General features: G+C 37.0%; 1 protein-coding gene across 7 annotated transcripts in view; it reads left to right on the top strand.

The window, feature by feature from the left end:
• Positions 1-19,146, top strand: part of Erc1 (ELKS/RAB6-interacting/CAST family member 1) — a 445,074-nt gene that overhangs the window by 21,764 nt on the left and 404,164 nt on the right. The gene's annotated exons all lie outside the window — the stretch shown is intronic.

Below are 19,146 nucleotides of genomic sequence, written 5' to 3'. Positions count from 1 at the left end.
CTAAGTGACTAATAGGTGAGTAGAATATACAGCATAGTTTCACTGCACAAAGGGATGATTCACTTCATTGGGCAGGGTGGGGTAGATGACTTGAGAGTTCATCACTCAAAACACTTGAAATTTAAAACTTTTAAATTGCTTATTTCTGAAATTTTGTACTTAATGTTTTTATATTATGGTTGACAATTGGTAATTGAAATGGTAGAAAGTAAGAATATAGAAAGGGGAGGGACTGCTGTGATAGACCTTTCAGTTTTAGTTTAGTTTGATCTGTTTTGCAGCTTTATGTTCAGGGATTCATATTTATTCCTTCATGCCTTATGTCTTTGATTCAGTATTTTATTTGTGGTATTTATATTTGTTTATATTGTTTATTTTATATTTTTTTAATTTGGTATTTATTTTATTTGTGGTATTTATATTTGTGTGTAGTTTAAGTTTGTTTTTATTGATGTGTATTATTCTATTATAGAAAAATATCATTTATTATATTGATAGCTATGTTGTTTTTAGTTTGGGGTTCTTATGAAGTATATTACTGTGCCCATTTTTTTTACAAGTGTTTTGGTGTATTTCAACATGTATTTCCTAATGTTTATACAGTCAGAAGTGAAAGTTGTGGTTCTAGAATATATGTATGATTTTCATATACATTTTATATTTGCTGAACAATATTCCTGAGTCCCAGGAACAATGCCTTGGTGTTTCTTTTTTCCATACATTTGGCCAACACTTGGTTTTGTCAGTGTTATTAATTCTGGTAGATTAATAGTTCAATCTCAGTTTTAATTTGCATTTCACTGATTAATGAGCTTGAATATTTATATCTCTTGATCATTGGGATTTTTGTGAAATGCTTATTTAAATATCTTGCTCAGTTTTGTCTATTTAATTTATAGAAGTTCCTTACATATTTTGTATATGAGCCCTCTGGTTGTGTTGCAAATATTTCTATCTCTGTAGCTTTTTATTTTGGCTTTTCCTTCATGGTATTTTTTTTTTAAACAGAAGTGTTAAACATTTTATGAACTCTAATCAATATATACATTTGTGGTTAGTACTTTTTATGTCTTAAGAAGTCTTCTCAGCCAGGGTTGGTGGTGCAGGCCTATGATGCCAACTACTCTGGAGGCTGGAGCAGAAGGATTGTGAGTTGTATCCCAGTCTGGGCAACATATAGAGTCAAAACAACAATAGAACTTTAGAGAAATGAAGTTACTGTCTTTTATTATTTTTTTAAAACGCCTGGAATTGTTATACACTTTTCTGTGATGTTTATACATAATTGATTTTTGTAGGTAACTGAGGTAGGAGTTGAGGTTAATTTTTTTCTCAGACAATTGGCTGATTTTCTTAGCATTGTTGGTCCTAAAAAGATTTTCTTCCATGTGATAGCAATATCATGACTCCTAGAAGAAGAAAGAGACATTTGATCTTTAACATATTTAAAGTTTTCTTCTTCAAAAGATAGTATCCAGAAAATAAAGATTCTAACCAGAGAATAGGAAAAAATACTTGCAAATCATATAGATGATAAAGGACTTGTGTCCAGGATATGTAAAGAACTTTCAGATCTGCATAATGAGACAACAGAAGAATAAATGGGCAAAATATTTGAATAGCTATGTCACCACCAGGGTAATAAATTCTTAAAAAGATGCTCACTACCATTAGTCATTAGATATGAGATACCACAATGAGGCATTACTTCACACCGATTATAATGGCTAAAATCAGAAAATTGAAATTCTCAGTTTTGTCAAGGATGTCAAGAAACTGGGGCATGGTAGGTAAAGTTCAGTCTCTGAACTACATCCCAGCGCATGCTGGTGGGAATGTTAAAAGTTATAGCTGTTATGGAAAATTAGTAGTTTCTTTTTTTTTCTTTTCTTTCTTTCTTCTTCCTTTTTGGTAACGGGGATCAAACTCAGGACCTTGGGCTTGCAAAGCAGGCAGCATTTTTTCTTTCTTTCGACAAGGTCTTGCTGTATAGTTCAGGCTGGCCTCGACCTCAACCCAGGCTGGTCTAGAACCCATAGTGATTTTCCTGCCTCAGATTCAGACCATGTGCCACCATGCTTGGCTAGTTTTGGTAGTTTCTTAGGTTAAACTTATATTTACCAAATATCCTTAGTCTTTCATGTCTTAAGTATCTATAAAGAGAAAATGAAAAAAAGTCCACACAAAGGCATGTATGCAGGTATTCCTAGCAGCATATTCATAATAGAAAAAAACAGGGCTGGGATTTAACTCAGTGGCACTGGCTCCTGCCAGGCAAGCTCAAGGTCCTGAGTTTGATTCCTAGTACTGGGGGAATAAACAAAACAAAGCAAAACAAAAAACAGAGCAATACAAATTCTTCTTAGCTGCTGAACTGATAAACATTAGAAAAGAACATCCACTGCCTGCCTTGCAAGTGCAAAAACTGGAGTTCCAATCCCTGCACACGCCCCCAAAGAACAATTCACTGGTGAATTTAATAATATTAGTAAGGGCTGGAGATTTAGGTCAGTTGTTCCACCACCTGCCATGCAAGCACAAAGTCCCAAGTTCAATCCCTGGTACCAAAAAAAACAAAAAAAAATTAGTAAACCTCAAAAATGTTATGGTAAAGTAAGAAATCACTGGTTTACAGTTTTATTTATGTGAATTCTGGTGGTTTGGTCTGAGTGGAAACTGGAAAATGCATAAGAAGCTTTTTGGGGGTGATCAAATCGTTCTAAGACTGGATTGTGCTGTTAGTTGCATAACTATAAATTTCATAAAACTTAACCAAATTATACACTTTAAATGGATATATTGTATGTAAATTATGACTTAAAGCTGTTTTAAAAAGAATGTTTTGCTTGTATTTTTGTCTATGGTGTTTGGTAAATTTTGGAATTAGTTCAATAAGTTAAGAAATGTTGGGTCGGGGATTTAGCTCAGTGGTTCTGGTGCCTGCCTCACAAGCGAAAGGACCCGAGTTCGATCCCCATACCAAAAAATAAATGTTTTGTGGTCTAAACTGGAATTTAATTGGATTTTTAGATTAATTTGTATAAAATTATTTCTTCATAACGTGTAGTCTTTGAATCACTGAATGATTTCTTTTTTTGTTTTTTTTGGTACTGGGGATCGAACTCAGGTCCTTGTGCTTGCGAGGCAGGTGGCGGAATTACTGAGCTAAATCCCTGGCCCTGAATATATTTTCATTTGTTGCTTTTCAGATCAGTAAAGTTTTTTTTTTTTTTGGTACTGTGGATCGATATCAGTAATTTTTTATTTTATTTATTTATTTATTTTGGTACAGGGATCCAATTTGGGACCTTGTGCTTGTGAAGCAGGTGGCAGAACCACTGAGCTAAATCCCCGGCCCATCAGTAATGTTTTATACTTTTGGGTTTTTTTTGTTCATTATTCTTACTCACTTTTTGTTAGATTTAGGATTTAGTACTAGGTAGCTGATGGTATTATAAATGGAATCAATATTGTTTTTTTTTTTTAAATAGAGATAGGTTCTTACTGTGTTTCCTAGGCTGGCCTTCAACTCCTGGGCTCAAGTAACCCTCCTGCCTCATCCTCCCAAGTAGCTCATATGGTAGTAAGCACACACCACTGGGCTGATCTTTTATTTATTTTTGGTACCAGGGATCAAACTTGGGTCCCTGCACTTGCAAAGCAGGTGCTAGAACCACTGAGGTAAATTCCCAGCCCTCCTGGACTGATCTTTTATAAATAGAATTTTTGTTTTGTTTTTCTGGCAGTGGGGGTCAAACTCAGGCTGGTGTAGCACTGCTGAGCTATATCCCCAGCCTGTAAATAGAATTCTGAAATAAATTTTATTTTGTTTATTGGTGGTACATGGAAACAAAATTGAATTTTGAATATTAACTTTGTTATAAGGAATGCGAAGGGAATGTTACCAGAACCCCTGCAGTGGGTCCTGGTCTCCTGTGAGCCATGACGGCAGAAGGTTAATTAAAGAATAAAGACAGGAAAGGAGACAGAGAGAAGCTGGGTCTTGGGACTGATCAGTGCTACTCTAGGCAACAAAGACAAAGGCCCCCAAGTATTTATTGAATACAACCATTGGAAGGAACAGGGAGCAGGATATGCCTTGAAGGCATCTAGTGAAATACGGCTTAACATCTGGCATGATGGTGCCAGGCAGGGCTGTAAGGGAGTAAGCACTGCTTATCTGTTTAGAACAAACAGGTACTGGGACCGGGTACAATTAGGTAGCAACTCATTGGGTCAGTGAGAGGATTTTAATTGGGGTCAACTGTATGTAACTCAGAGCCCTGCCACTTCACAGACAAGCCTTAGGCCTCAGTGACAGCTATTAGCAAAGGAGCAATAACTAGCCCAACTTTGCTATCTGAGATGCCCATTTGAGTCACATAGGGCTTCAGTCTGATTCCTGATATAAAATATAGCCAAATTAGAGAAAGCAAGAAGCATGTGCCACTCATAGCCTGCTGGTACTGGGTAAGGATGTCTGATACACCCTGTACTTTGCTAAATTTATTCAATCTTATGAACTCTAATAGGTTTATCTGTAAATTTTCCTGAATTTACAGCTAAAATAATTATGTCATTTGTGAATACTGTTTTGTCTTTTGTGATTCCTGCACCTTTTTCTTCCTTCAGTGGCTGGGATTTCTGGCATGAGGTTGGATAGAGTAGTGACAGTAGAGTTTCTTGTTGTTTTCCTATCTCAAAGGGAAATCATTTATCTTTTCTCCTTTGAATGTGATGTTGTGAAGCCAAGACAAGGTTAAAGCTAGGCCTGCTGATTTCACTGATAAAGATACTTGAGTCCCTTTAGATTCAAGCACTTTTATCATTTACACTATCAGTAGAAAGAAAGGTAAATTGCAGGTATTGCAAATCTGTGGTCTTTGTTCCCTGTACCACAAAAGGAGAACACAGAAGCAAAACTGCCTGCATTGTGAGGTATGAGATATATATTAATGAAGAGCTCATTTCAGATTGCTAAATGGTTTTGTATGCTGTTCTAAGGCAGGCAGGCTAAAAACCCCATGTCTCATTAGAACCCATGGAGTCACGAGAAGCTGTCATGATAGTCCCTAGGGGAGATAGGCAAGTAGCAGGAGACAGCTGGCAGCAGCTAGCATCTTATAGGTCTCTCCCATCATCTGTTGTGGGAGGCTTGTAAATAAGCTAAAGGCTTCGAAAGCACCACAGTGGGTGCTGTTCCTTCAGCAATTTGTTGTATTTAGTTTATTTTTTTTTAAACATTTTATTTTTATTTTAGATTTTATTTTTTGGACCTTGTGCTTACAAGGTAGGCGTAGTGCCACTGAGTTAAATCCCAGGCCCTGTCTTTTCTTTTTCACACAATCCTTATTAGATTAAGAAACTTTTCTTCTCTTGTAAGATTTTTAATCATTAGTAAATGCTAGTAACTATCTGCTTTTCCTATTGAGATTGAATTTTTTTCTTTTTTGACCTGTTAAATATGGCTGATTATATGGATATTAAAATTAAAATTTTACCAATAAAATAATTTCTTAGTTGTGTGGTAGTACACCCCTGTAATTCTAGCACTGTGGGAGACTGAGGCAGGTGGATTGTGAGTTCATGTTCAGCATGGGCAATTTAGGAGGATCGTTCTAAAAAAAGGGTTGAGGGCCGGGGATTTAGCTTAGTGGTTCCACCACCGCCTGCCTCGCAAGCGCAAGGTCCCAAGTTTGAGTCCCAGTACCAAAAAAAACAAAAAAAGGGTATGAAGATCACACATACAAAATTCTTGTTTTCCTTTGAAAGTTTCACTTATTTGGGGGGAAAAAAAAATCTCTGGTTGTCTATCTTTTTTTTACTTGTCCAAAACAGATTCACTATTACTAAACTTTCAAGAAAGAAGGAAAGCCTTTTTTGTTTGTTTGTTTTTTTGTTTTTTGGGTTTTTTTGAGACAGGGTCTCACTATGTAGTTGAGATTGACCTGGGACTCGCTATTTAGCCCAGGCTGGTCTCGAACTCACAGCAATCTTCCTGCCTCAGCCTGCCAAGTGCTGGGATTACAGGTGTGCGCCACCACGCCCGGCTTAAGAAGGAAAGACTTTATTGAGTGTCTGATAGATCAAAAGAAGTTATTGTTAAAGGTCTAAGAGATTGATGGGTTTTGAAGTTATTATTAAAGATCTAAGAGATTCACAGTTTCTTCTGAAACAAGAAATAGCTGTGTTTTGTTTTGTTTTTTTTGGTATTGGGGATTGAACTCTGGTCCTTGCGCTTGTGAGGCAGGCCACTGAACCACTGAGCTAAATCCCCGGCCCAAGAAGTAGTTGTGTTTTATGGTACATCCCTTGAAAGGCCATAGAGGTGTCTGTTATATCTTCCTGGTACCCTTTGCTTTCATTAATGGCAGGGTAATTTTGAGCATTTCAAATAATTTTTCATGTCTTTCCTGAAAACTTATTGTATTAAATTTAGGCTGAACTTTTGCTCAGTATTGTATTTCCATGTATTTAAATATAAAGTTATTAAGTAGGAACAGTTAGACTTCATATGATCTTTCTAGTGATTAGCTGGGAGACAGTTTTAAAACATTACCAATTTTCTGAACCCATTTTGAAATTTGATTATTATTGTGCTTCTGGCCTTTTTGTCTTTTTTTCCTTTTTTTTTTTTTTTTCAGTGCTTGAATTTCAACACAGGCCCTTATGCATGGTGGTGGTCAAGTGCTTCACCACTGAACCATAGGCCTAGTTGTTTTTTTATTTTTTGAGATGGGATCTTGCCGTGTTGTCCATGCTGACCTCAAACACCAGACCTCCAGTGATCCTCTTGCCTCAACCCCACGAATAGTTGAGACTACAGATGTGGATCACTGTGGTTGGCTGTCTAACAATTCTCAGTTTTGATATAGCAGCAACTTCTATTTTTTTTTTTTTGGGGAATAAGAAATTGTAAAATTGTTAGGATTAAACTTACAAATGCTAGTAAAGTATAAATATAATGCTTTGGTATATCTGTATAGCATATATATATGTGTGTGTGTATATATATATATGTACATACATACATATATATATGTATGTACATATATATGTACATATATGTATATATATATATATATATAGAATAGGCTGCATATTAAGTCAGAAAGATTTTATTTAAAATATTTGTTAAGTGGCTGGGGATTTAGCTCAGTAGTTCCAGCGCCTGCCTTGCAAACTCAAGGACCTGAGTTCGATCCCCAGTACCAAAAAACAAACAAACAAATAAAATATTTGTTAATGGGGATTTAGCTCAGTGGTTCTGCCACCTGCCTTGCAAGCACAAGGTCCCAAGTTCGATCCCCGGTACAAAAAAAAAATTTACTAATGAGATGAGAAGTAGTAAAGCTACTCTGTTGTACTTAATGAAGTTTTCTCCTTATTTTTGATTATTTAAATAGATGATCTTTCCTTTTCATGGGCTTACTAGATCCAAAGATAGGATTCTTTTGCTTTTGTTTGTGTTGTTTTTTTGAGACAGGGTCCTAGTATGTAGTTCAGACTGGCCTGAACTCACTGTGTAGCCAAGGCTGGCCTTGAAGTTGTGATCTTTCTGCCCAGTGCTAAAATGAGAGGTATGCACTGCCACATCCAGCTAAGAGATATGAATGTTTTTAAGACTCAACCCATTTTGAGGCAGGTGCCAGAACCACTGAGCTAAATCCCAAGCCCAACAACCCATTTTGAGACTTGCTGCTTTCCAAATACTTTTGTTGTTTTAGGGAAGAAAATAGGTGTTTAGCTAGTATCTACAATTTTTCATTTAAACTTTTTTATTATATTTTATTTTAGTTTATTCCATTTCCCCCTCAAGCCCCCTCCTTTCCCTATGTACAAAAGCTTTGTTTCCATTTTCACCTTTTTTCTTGTCCCTTCCTTTCTCCCTCTCTCCTCCCTTGTTCCCCTTCATATTTGAACACTTTCTTCCCATGTCCCTGCATCCATTGTATATTTCAGTCCTTATTTCCACTTTTGGTTTCTCATACCAGAGAAATTTTGATAATTAAATATGTATCAGATTTATTTCACTTGTTACTTAAACTTTTAAAAAGTTACATAATGTTTCAGATATGAAAGAAATATTGAGGATTGTTTAAAATCATTGTATTTTACACCCAGCTTAAGAAAGAAAATATTGTAGAATTAGAACTCTTTGTAGAATTCTCTGTGATTATATAAATGTTTTTATTTACCAACAATAATGTGGATGTTTAATCTTAACCAATAGCACTGGCTTATAGCCAAGATATTTTGGTCTGGATTTCAGAATATTTCAGATTTAAGAAGGTGATGTTATGGGGCTGGGGATTTAGGTCAGTGGTTCCACCACCTGCCTCACAAGCACAAGGACCTGAGTTCGATCCCTGGTACCAAAAAAAAGAAAGAAGGTGATGTTATCACATAATATATAATACTTAACTTTTCAAGCAAGTGGAAGGGAGCTTTCTATAATTCCTTATTACACATTGGTATTTCTGTAGCAGCCCCAGCCTGGCTTTGCTACCATGTTCGTTACATGATTTTTAGATTTTCAGATATTTTTGGAATGTAGATTTGTGGATAAGTGTTGTGAGCAAGTAATATATTTTAAAATTATTTTTGTATTTAAAATATTTTAATATTACTTAGACAACATTAATGTTGATATTTTGATATTAATAATTTAATATTTATAACATTTTTATTCTGTTGCCCAGGCTGGCACAAACTCCATATCTTGAACTTCTGGGGTCAAGTTATGTACCTGCCTCAGCCATCCTAATAGGAAATCCAGGAGCACAACACCATGCCTAACAACATATATTTATATTGTTAATTTAATTCATTACTCTGGTAGGATTTGTTGAACTTTGTGTTGAACTAATAAGATATAGCATAACATGCAGGGGAACTAAAGATACAATTTAAAATTTAGGATTTAAAAATACTAGTGTGTCATTGGAGCAGAGAGGAGTGGAGTCATTGGGGCAGGCTACTGGACCTAGAATTGACTCTTGAAGTAAGTGACACAGATTGCTAATAGAAGTGGAGAGCAACTATGATTAGCAACCTTGTGTTTACTTCTAAGTATCCACTTGACAAGATATTTGCAATGGTGAGAACTTTGAGAGAACTTATAATTAACTCGGTAAACTGATAAGAATTATTAAAAACTGCAATTAACCTGATTATATAACTGAATTACTCACCACTCCATAAAAAAAGGATGAAATGGTAACTGTCAAGTGTTATGATGGTGCCTTTAAATTGTTCTTACTGCTCCTACCAGAAGTGTTCTTTCAGGCACATTTGGCACTCCTGTACCTTCTAGTTCCAAGTCAATATTGGAGAATTAGATTAAGGTCATATACCAGATGCATGGTGTTAGCAAACCTAATATTGTTCAGTTACATGCTGGGGGAGGGGGCAGAGACATCTGTTCTTTCTTTAATGTGTATCTTGTTTTCTGAACCTACTACACACAGATATATTAGCAGTCAGTATCCTTCCGAATACATTAACTACCCTATAATGTAGTGCAGAATGGAGATCCTTATTTAAACCTGTAGTTTATAGTGAAACTTTTTATTAAAATATGAAAGTAATACTTGCTCAGTATAAAAGAAAAGGGGGAAAGTATATAAGCAAGGGAAGAAGTGGCTGTATCTGATCTTTCAAAAATAGGTTGTTAGCATCCAGATCATTCCTGTGTGTATACAAACATGTATGAACATATATCCTTTTGGATTACTGCATTGTATGCATAAGTCCCCCTTTCCCCAGTGCTGGTGATTGAGCCCAGGGTCTTCACACTGAGCTACATCCTCAGTTCCCCAGCCCTCTTTATTTTTTTGGAGCCAGGGTATCACTAAGTCTCTGAGTTGCTCAGGGTGAAATTCAATTTGTGATCCTCTTGCCTCAGCTCCCACAGTGCTGGGATTACAGGCATTCATCACCATGTTTGGCTAAGCCTTATATTTTATAGTTTGGAAATAACATAGTTTATTACAATCACTTGTTGAAAATTTAAGTTGTTTTTTCTTTTGTGGGTATGCATAATACAATAATTGAATATCATTGCATATATTTCCTTGGATTCATGCAAAAAAAATTTTTTGTTGTTGTTTTTTTGAGACAGTGCCTCACTATGTAGTTGAGACTGCCAGGCTGGTCTCAAACTCACAGTGATCCTCCTGCCTCAGCCTCCCAAGTGCTGGGATTACAGGCATGTGCCACCACGCCGGGCTCCATGAAAATGTTTTATGGAGAATTTTTTTTTTTCCTTACCGGGGATTGAACTTTGGTCTTTGAGCTTGTGAGGCAGGTGGTGGAACCACTGAGCTGTATCCCCGGCCCTATGGAGAATATTTTTTAATGTGAAATGTCTAGATCAGATGGTAGGGACATTTCAGATTTTGATAGATTTTGCCAAATTGTACTTCAGTGGAATTAAAAAATTTTGGTCAGTTGTTGTTAATCTTTTCATAGATAGCTTAAGATAGCAACATTTCTTACCCATAGTAATATTTATAGCCTTTTGAAAAAAATGAATAAAAACGCCTGCCTTTCAATTGCAAGGTCCTGAGTTTGATCCCCAGTACCAAAGGAAAAAAAAATAAATAAAAAATTAAAAAATGTTGAAATACAGTGTTAAAATCCTTAAATGATTTTCTGATATTAAATACTAATTACTGGTGAGTATAGTAGGTTAACTATTAATTTTGAGATTTAGGTCATATTTATATATAGTGCTTTAAATAGTAACAAGTGATGTATTATGTTTTCTGATTTACCTTATTTATATAGCACACATACCAGCCTATTCAGTTATAATTAATTTGAAGTGTTGCTATGTTGCTATTAAAGAAATTTCTAGTTTGATTTGTTTTATGGATATTTGGTGTTCCTTTGGAGATGGAGGTTGAAGAGAGAGCTATTATTATCCTTGTAATCTACCAGGAAAGAGAGGGAGAGAATGCTGTCTGCCACATGCCATGCTTATAGCTATTTGTGGGAAGAGTGAGAATTAAAGGTCACATGTAATCATTGTGTGGAGAAATATTTATTTTTACTTTTGAGTATATTCCAGGATTCAGGGTAGGTTATTAGGGGAATTTGCGTGTGGGGGGATTATGGGGAATTTTCTCTGAAGTATGGTATCAACTATATGGATCAATTCTTTTCTTGTAGAGACAGATGATCCTGGAAATTGTGATATTCACTTTGTATTTTTCACAATCTGACTCACAGCCTTTGTGGTTGAATAGTAATGGCCAGGTGTGAATTCAGTTTTGATAATATAAAAAGCAGGTAATTGCAGAGAATTGATCTCTATAGCTATTCCTCTTCCACCTTCTACACAAAAGGCCATGCATTGTATGCTACTTAGATGAAGTATCTAAAATGGGCAAAATTATAGAAATAGGCAGTAGATTATTGGTTGCCAGGGCCTGAGGATTGGTAAACAGTAAGTGACTGCTTATGAGTTTGTGGGGCTTCTTTTCACAGTTGTAAAAATATTCTGTACTTAATGGTGATGACTACCCAGATTTGTGAATATAGTTGACCCTTTTTGGCTTTTGTATTTTCAACCAACTGCTGATCAAAACGTATAAGCAATGAATATATTCAGAAATTTGTTCTTGCCATTGTTTCCTAAGTAATACAGCATCACAGCTATTTATAGCATTTACATTATACTAAGGATTATACATAATCTAGAAGTGATTTAAAGTATATTGGGAGGATATATGTAGGTTTATGCAAACACTGTATGCCATTTTATATAATGGACTCCAGTAGTATGAATTTTGGTACTCATGGGAGTTCCTGGAACCAGTCCCTCACCAATAACATATCTGAAAAAATACTGAACAAAAATGAAAAGACAGAGAAAATTATGATTCTCAGTGGGATGTTGTGGGCTGGGCTGGGAGAGTATTGGAATATGGGAATTTTATAAAACCAGAAATATTCCTCTGGGTTTCTGATATGCCCTAAACCTTGAACTTGAGAAATTCTATTAGAGTGTGCTTTATTTTTTTTATTTTTTTTTTTTGGTACCAGGGACTGAACTTGCGAGGCAGGCAGCCGCACCACTGTGCTAAATCCCCAGCCCCAGAGTGTGCTTCTGTTAATGATTACATTGTCATGTCCTGTAAATATGTTGTGCTGGGATAATAAAATTGAGTATCAGTAGATTGGAGAGACAAGATTGTATAGTGAAGGAGGCTATTTGCTATCCAGAGAGGAAGTAAGATTGGAAATAATTATATTATGAAGATAAGAATTAATGTACATAGTGATTGATTAGTTAAAGGGATTTAAATAGAGACTAAAAACAGTCAGAATGAATTTTGTTAAACCGGGGAACATAGGAGGAAGAGGAGGGTGAAGAGGAGGAGAAAGGAGGATGAGGATGAGGAGGAGGTGGCGGTGGTGGTGGTAGTGGTGGTGGTTTTAGGAAAAATGTTTTTTTGTTTTTGTTTTTTGGAGACAGGGCCTCACTATGTAGTTGAGACTGACATGGAACTCACTATGTAGCCCAGGCTGGTCTTTAACTCACAGCGATCTTCCTGCCTCAGCCTCCTGAGTGCTGGGATTACAGGCGTGCGCCACCGCCCGGCTTATGGCTGGTCTTTAACTCACAGCGATCTTCCTGCCTCAGCCTCCTGAGTGCTGGGATTACAGGCGTGCGCCACCATGCCCGGCTTAGGAAAAATGTTTGTTTAGAATTGTTGAGACTCCATCCACTGATTCTGACTATAAGGAAAATATTCTGGCTTTATTCTAGAAGTTGTAGTAGATGTTTTTGTACCTAGAAACATTGTAGGCCAATATACCCTTTCTTTGGAAATCTTTATATTACCCTTTCCCAAATAGTTTTTATTTTGTTGTGACTATAGGAATAGTATGTGCTCATAGGAAAAAAAAAATATAGATTGGATAGATGTATAAAAGTGAGATCATTATTAGAAAACCTACTGTCTAGAGTTGTGTAACCTGTCATAATTCTTTTAAACATAGATGGAATCTGTGATCATAACTTTTTTTCTCTTTGATTCAACAGTGTGTCACAAAAATCCTTCTACAACACTAAATGTAGAGCCACTGCATCATTTATACCGAGATAGTATATTAGTTTCCTATGGCTGTTGGAACAAACCTCAAACTTTGTGAAATTTATTCTCTAATAATTCTGGAGTTAGAAGTTCAAAATCAAGATGTTGGCAGGGCCAGGGTCTCTCTGAAGACTCTAGAGAGAATTCTTCCTTTCTTCTTTGTTATGGTTTAAATCTAAAATGGCCAATACCTCATGTGTCTCTAAGGTGATTGGATTATGGGGACATTATATCTGACTTGCTCTTAGGAGATGGGGGCTGGTTAGAAGAGGCAGGACATAGTGGGTGTCACCTGGAAGGGCATATTGCCTTCCCAGTTCTTGTTTTCACTTTGTGCTACTTGACTGCCATAAGGTGAGCACCTTTTCTTCCACCATGCCCCTGTGCTGTGTCATCCTGCCTTGGAGCCAGCTGACTATGGGTTGAAATGTGAGGCAGAAGAACCTCTCCTTAAAATTGTGGATGTTGGGTATTTTGTTCCAGTAACAAAAAATGACTAAGAAATATTTTGGTACTAGAGAAGTTGGGTCTTTGTGATACTGCGTGACCATGTGGTTCAGAAAGAAGCTTTTGGAGCTGGTTTCTGGGAAGAGTTTGGAAAGGTTTGAAGATGCCAGCTGGAGAAACATCCCTAGAATAACATAAGCTAAACTTGATGTGATATTTTGATTGGAGCTCAGAAGACCAGAATGCTGATAGAAATACAGATGAAAAAGACTACCTCAGGAATTTTCAGCTGGGAACAGACTCAGTTGGCATTTGATTTGATAACCATGTGTGTTATACTCTGGCAGAAAATTTGTCTGCAGTTTGCTTATGTCCTTTGCTTATGAGATTTGCAGGAAACTGAGATTAAAGGTGGCAGAATAATTAATTTGCAGCAAAAATTTCAAAGCAGTCCAACATTGAGGCTTTAGCATGGTTACTGCTCGTTGCTTTTAGCAAAATATGTACAAAACAGAAGGGAAAAGCCCATTTAAAAAGTTTTTAGTTTTTCCAGAACAAATGCAAAGATGGAGCAGAGGATAGCTTGCTTGATGAAAAGACTGACATTAAAAAGACCCAAGTACTTTGAATCAGGACAGTAGTAAATATTGGCTTGAGAGCATGTCAGGAATCAGCAAAACCCCTGTCTTCAGCTCTCATAGTGCAAGGCTGTAAAAGCTTTCATTTGAGAAGTAGGTCCTAGTGCACCGTGCCAGAGAAGGGCCACCTACAGAATTGGTTTGCTAGTAATTATTTCACATTGCTTGGCCACCAGGCACTTAGAGGCTTCTGTAGCCATGATTCAAGGAGGCCTGGATACTGCTTGAGCTGGTGTTAGACCTCAGCATCATCCATAGGGTGCTAATTTTACCAGCATGAAGAATGCAAGAGTTAGCCGGGTGTGGTGGCGCATGCCTGTAATCCCAGCACTCGGGAGGCTGAGGCAGGAGGATCACTGGGAGTTCGAGACCAGCCTGGGCTACATAGTGGACTACATAGACTCAACTACATAGTGAGACCCTGTCTCAAACCCCCCCACCCCCCAAATGCAAGAGTTGTTGGGTCAGGGAAGCTTTCACCCAGATTTCAAAGGAAGTTTTGAGAGGCCCGGCAGTGTGCCCCTGAGAGGGCAGTGTGTGAAGCTGTGAGAGTGAAGCTGAAAGTGCAGCAGAGACTCCAGAAAAGTTGGAGGTGCCAGGAACATGGAACTTAGGCTGAGGAAACCCACAGGCCGTGAATGCAGTTCCCCAAGAGAAACCATGTAGAGTACAACCTCAGAACCCTTTTGGGTAGGGCTGTCTTACCTCGTTGCCACAACTTGCCTAGGTGCTGGAAATGGAACTATAGGATTTAATATTTGCCCTTCTGGGTTTCAGTTTTGCTTTGGTTTCTAATCCCTTTATTTCTCTCTCTCTTCTGGAATCAGAATGTTTACCCTGTCCATTTGTATTGTCGGCAGTGTTTTACTTCTTGATACTTAATAGGAGTTCACAGCTAAGGATTTGCCTTAAATCCCAGAGGAGACCTTGGACATGGACCTTTCAGCAATATTGGAGCTGTTAAAATCTAGAACTGTTAAAACTTCAACAATTCTTAGAGATGGATTTAATGGATTTTACACATAGAAATGTACAAGTCTTATGGGATTGGGCAAAATGTTATGGTTTAGGTCTAAAATGGCTCCTAAAGCCTTGTATTTGGAAGGTGATTGGATTATAGGGCCATTATAGCTAGCTTGATATTAGGAGATGGGGTCTGGACTGAAGCAGTAGGTTATAGTGGGTGTGACCTGGAAGGGTATATTGCTTTCCTGGCTCCTTTCTTGACTCTGCTACTTGGCTGCTGTAAGGTGAGCCACTATTCCTCTGTGTGCCCCTGTTCCTGCCTTGGAGCCAACTATAGACTGAAATGTAAGCCAAAATAAACCTCTTTTCCCTTTAAGTTGGGGGTGTTGAGCATCCTGGGGCAGCAATAAGAAAGAAAGACAGACACTCTTCTTGGCTTCTGGAGGCCCCTGATCTGCTTTTTTGGTTTGTAGTCAGTCACATCTTTCTGATCTCTATCTCTGTCTCTCTCTTTAACTGGCCTTCTTCTTAGTGTGTATCTGTGTCTAAATCTCCTTTTCTTTTCTTAGATGAAGACATCAATCATTGAGGGCCTACCCTAAATCTAGTATAAACTTGTCTTACATCTACAAAGACCCTGATTTTCAACTAAGGTCAACTTTTTTTTTTTTTTTTTTGGAGACAGGGTATTGCTATGTAGTTTGGTAGTCCAGGCTGGCCTCGAATGGGTGGCCAGTCCTCCTGCCCCAGGCTCCTGAGAGCTGAGATTACAGGCGTGTGCCACCACACCTGACAAGGTCATATTCTGAGGTGTTGGGTAGACATTAGCTTTTTTTTTGGTGGTATGAGGGATTGAACTAGAGACCTTTTGCTTGCGAGGCAGGCAGTGGAACCACTGAGCTACATCTCCAGCCCAACATTAGCTTTTTGGGGAACATTCTTTAAGCCATTATGGATAGAAACCCCATTTGGTAGTTTGTCTTACCTTGTATAGTTTAGCCAGTAACTCATATAAACTCATATTAAGTTGTAATTTTTCACTATTATGGTCATAATGGAGAGAGAAAGCAATATGTATAATAGAATATAGGTAACCTAGTTGGCCACCATCTGGACATCCAGGTGGTACGTCCTTGCTTATTATTAATCAGATATTTTATACTCAGTTATTTTGATCTTCTTAGCCATCTTTGGAAGAAGATTGTAATCTATTTCTTAGGTTAGGATATTGATGGTATGAGAAGTTTGTTAAAAACTATATAGTTAAGTAGTGAAACTGAATCATAACTAGGCCTTTCCTACTAGTTACTACATGTATGACCCATAGGAGCACAATAAGAAATGATTATTTATGTCCTAAGATGCTTGTCTGGATGGAATGTATTGGAGTTCTATACATGGTATGTTTGTTGCTTAACATTTTAACACTTTGTAGAAAAATACTCCTGGTGATCTCTCCCTCTTCCCCTCTCTCTGCTCCTTCCCTTCTCCCTTTCTTCCCTCCTTCCCTCCCTTTCTCCCTTCTTCCCTCCCTCCCTTTTTTCTCTTTATTTTCTGTATGAATTGAACCCAGGGAGCAGAGTTATATCCCCAGCCCTTTTTATTGAGCCAGTGTCTCACCTGTCCTTGAACATATGATCCTCCTGCTTTAGCCTCCTGAATAACTGGGATTACAGGCATGTGCCAACATATCCAGCTATTAATAGGCTTTACTACAGTGACAATAGTATTAAAGAAGTATTAATATAAAGGCTGTTATGCCTAAATATCCTGAGCACTTTTGCTTCATGATTTGGAATTGTCTTTTTAGTATTTGACATCCCACTTCATTTGGAGAAGTTTACTTTTTCTTTTTGGTGGTGTTGAAGTTTAAGGGTCTCAAACATGCTACTAGGCAAGCACTCTACCACTGAGGTGCAATTCCAGCCCCTCCCTTTTATTTTAATTATTGTTTTTAAAATGAACCTTTGAAATGTTGGTCATCTTGTATGCCTTTAAGAGAAAACTCTTTGCTTACAAACATCACCAAAAGCTCCATTTGTCTGAGTGTTTTTAATATATTTTTCCTCCTGAAAAACAGTTGTGCCTTTTCTTGATAGGAGAACCTAGGATTTTTTTTTTTTGAGAACCTAGGATTTTGAGATTTGCATGCTGTTTTTTTTTCTTTTTTTTTTAACATTCAGGGATTTATTTAATGTAATTTTAATACTCATTGTAAGCTAAAGACAATAATAATTTAATGCAATAAGCTAAGTACACACAAAAGCTATCTGTCCTGAATTACACAAGGGAGTTTCTATGGCCGCATATAGTTTCAATCAAGTATACATTTCCATAATGAGCAACTACTTACAAATATGTTAATATAACACTATTCCAAATGCTTATTTTACCATTATTCTTTTAGGCATTGATCACCATTGCTACTACTAAAAGCATTTAAATTTAGAATGTTTGATCTGGGAAAATGAGTTCTCTAAAACTTAGCAAATACCTGTAGTATGTTAGAAGCCAAAAGGCTTTTAAATCAACAAAAGCTTTAACACAGGAGCACTGACATATAATTTATTTTGTCAAAAACAAACACACAAAAAAGTTATCTTTAGAAAAGATAGTAAAAAAAATTTTGTTACAAAAACTTGTAATTTCCTACACCCTCTCCTTACACACAGAAATGATGACTGCTGTCTAAAAACTTCAGAATACATGAAGTACATGCCTTAGCTGTCAGTCAAAAAGGCCACTGAGATTTTACCTATTAAACAGCTAGCATACAGCTTATAATGGCATGAATATGTCTAATATATAATACAAGTTTATTCTTCAGACAGTCCAAAGTCAGAAGGAACTGCATGGCTTGCAGTCATAACTTATATGTAGTCATTAAAATCTAGTAAGTAATTAATTCAAGTATGGTCATATAAAGGCAGGCAATTAAGGGCTGGAACCAAATGCTCTAAAAACAAAGACATGAAAATAAAGGCTCAAAACTTGTGTTTCTTCCTCTCTTGTACATGCCTAAGCATCAGGACAATACTACAGAAAATAAATATATATGGTTTCCATAGAAAATAATGACATTTCAGAAAGTACATAAGGTGTCGACGCATAGTTTGCTTCATCAAATGCTTTTCTAGCTCGTTTCAATTCTTCATTCATAGTAAGCAAGTCTTTAACTCTAGCAAATTTCCTCGGGTCCTTTCGAATCAAGAAGACCATATCTTCAACTTGTACTCGACCTTGTCTTCCAATGGACATTGCCTTGTGAGTCATTTCAGTGATGAACTCTATGACAAGGTCTTCAAGAATATCCACTGACTCGGTATAAGGATTCTGGTCATCTCCAAACCCATACATCATACATCGCAATTTTTTAGAAAAAAGTCTCTTTCTTTTACCCTGTCCACCTTCAGCACCTCCTCAAATTTCTTCATTTTCCTTCTCAAATGTAGGATCCTCTTCCTCATCTGCCATCTCACCAGCCAGCAAAGACCCAGAGCCCGACCAACTTGCAGCTAGCTGACTTTTCTCTGTTTTTGTTTTCTTTGGTGAAAATAGAAAAACTGGTCTTGAACTCTAGGTATAAAGAGGTCCTCCTACCTTGATCTCATGTAGTTTGAACTACTGGTGCATGCCACCTCATCCATTTGGTAGTTTTAACAACTTTTAAAATGTAGGTTACTAAAACCTATTTTAAGTACTTCATAGATTTCTGGCTATATATTAATTTGTTGTATAATTAATAGAGTTATTTCAGGTTGGGGATGTAGTGCAGTGGTATAGCACTTGTGGATCTTGTAGGCTTTTTTATTTTATTTTTTTGGTTCGGGGCTTGAACTCAGGACCTTGCACTTGTGAGACAGGCAGTAGAACCACTGATTTAAATCCCTGGCCCTTTGCAGGCTTTTGTTACTTTATTTTTTTCCTCTCTTGGGATAATGGAAGCAGGAATAACCATTGGGTGCTGTTTAGTGTTAAAAGGAGGGAAG

This window comes from Fukomys damarensis, unplaced genomic scaffold (genome assembly GCF_012274545.1).
Source record: "Fukomys damarensis isolate Sample0158 unplaced genomic scaffold, DMR_v1.0_HiC HiC_scaffold_5, whole genome shotgun sequence".
Lineage (NCBI taxonomy): Eukaryota > Metazoa > Chordata > Mammalia > Rodentia > Bathyergidae > Fukomys > Fukomys damarensis.
This window is presented reverse-complemented; position numbering and strand designations above follow the sequence as displayed.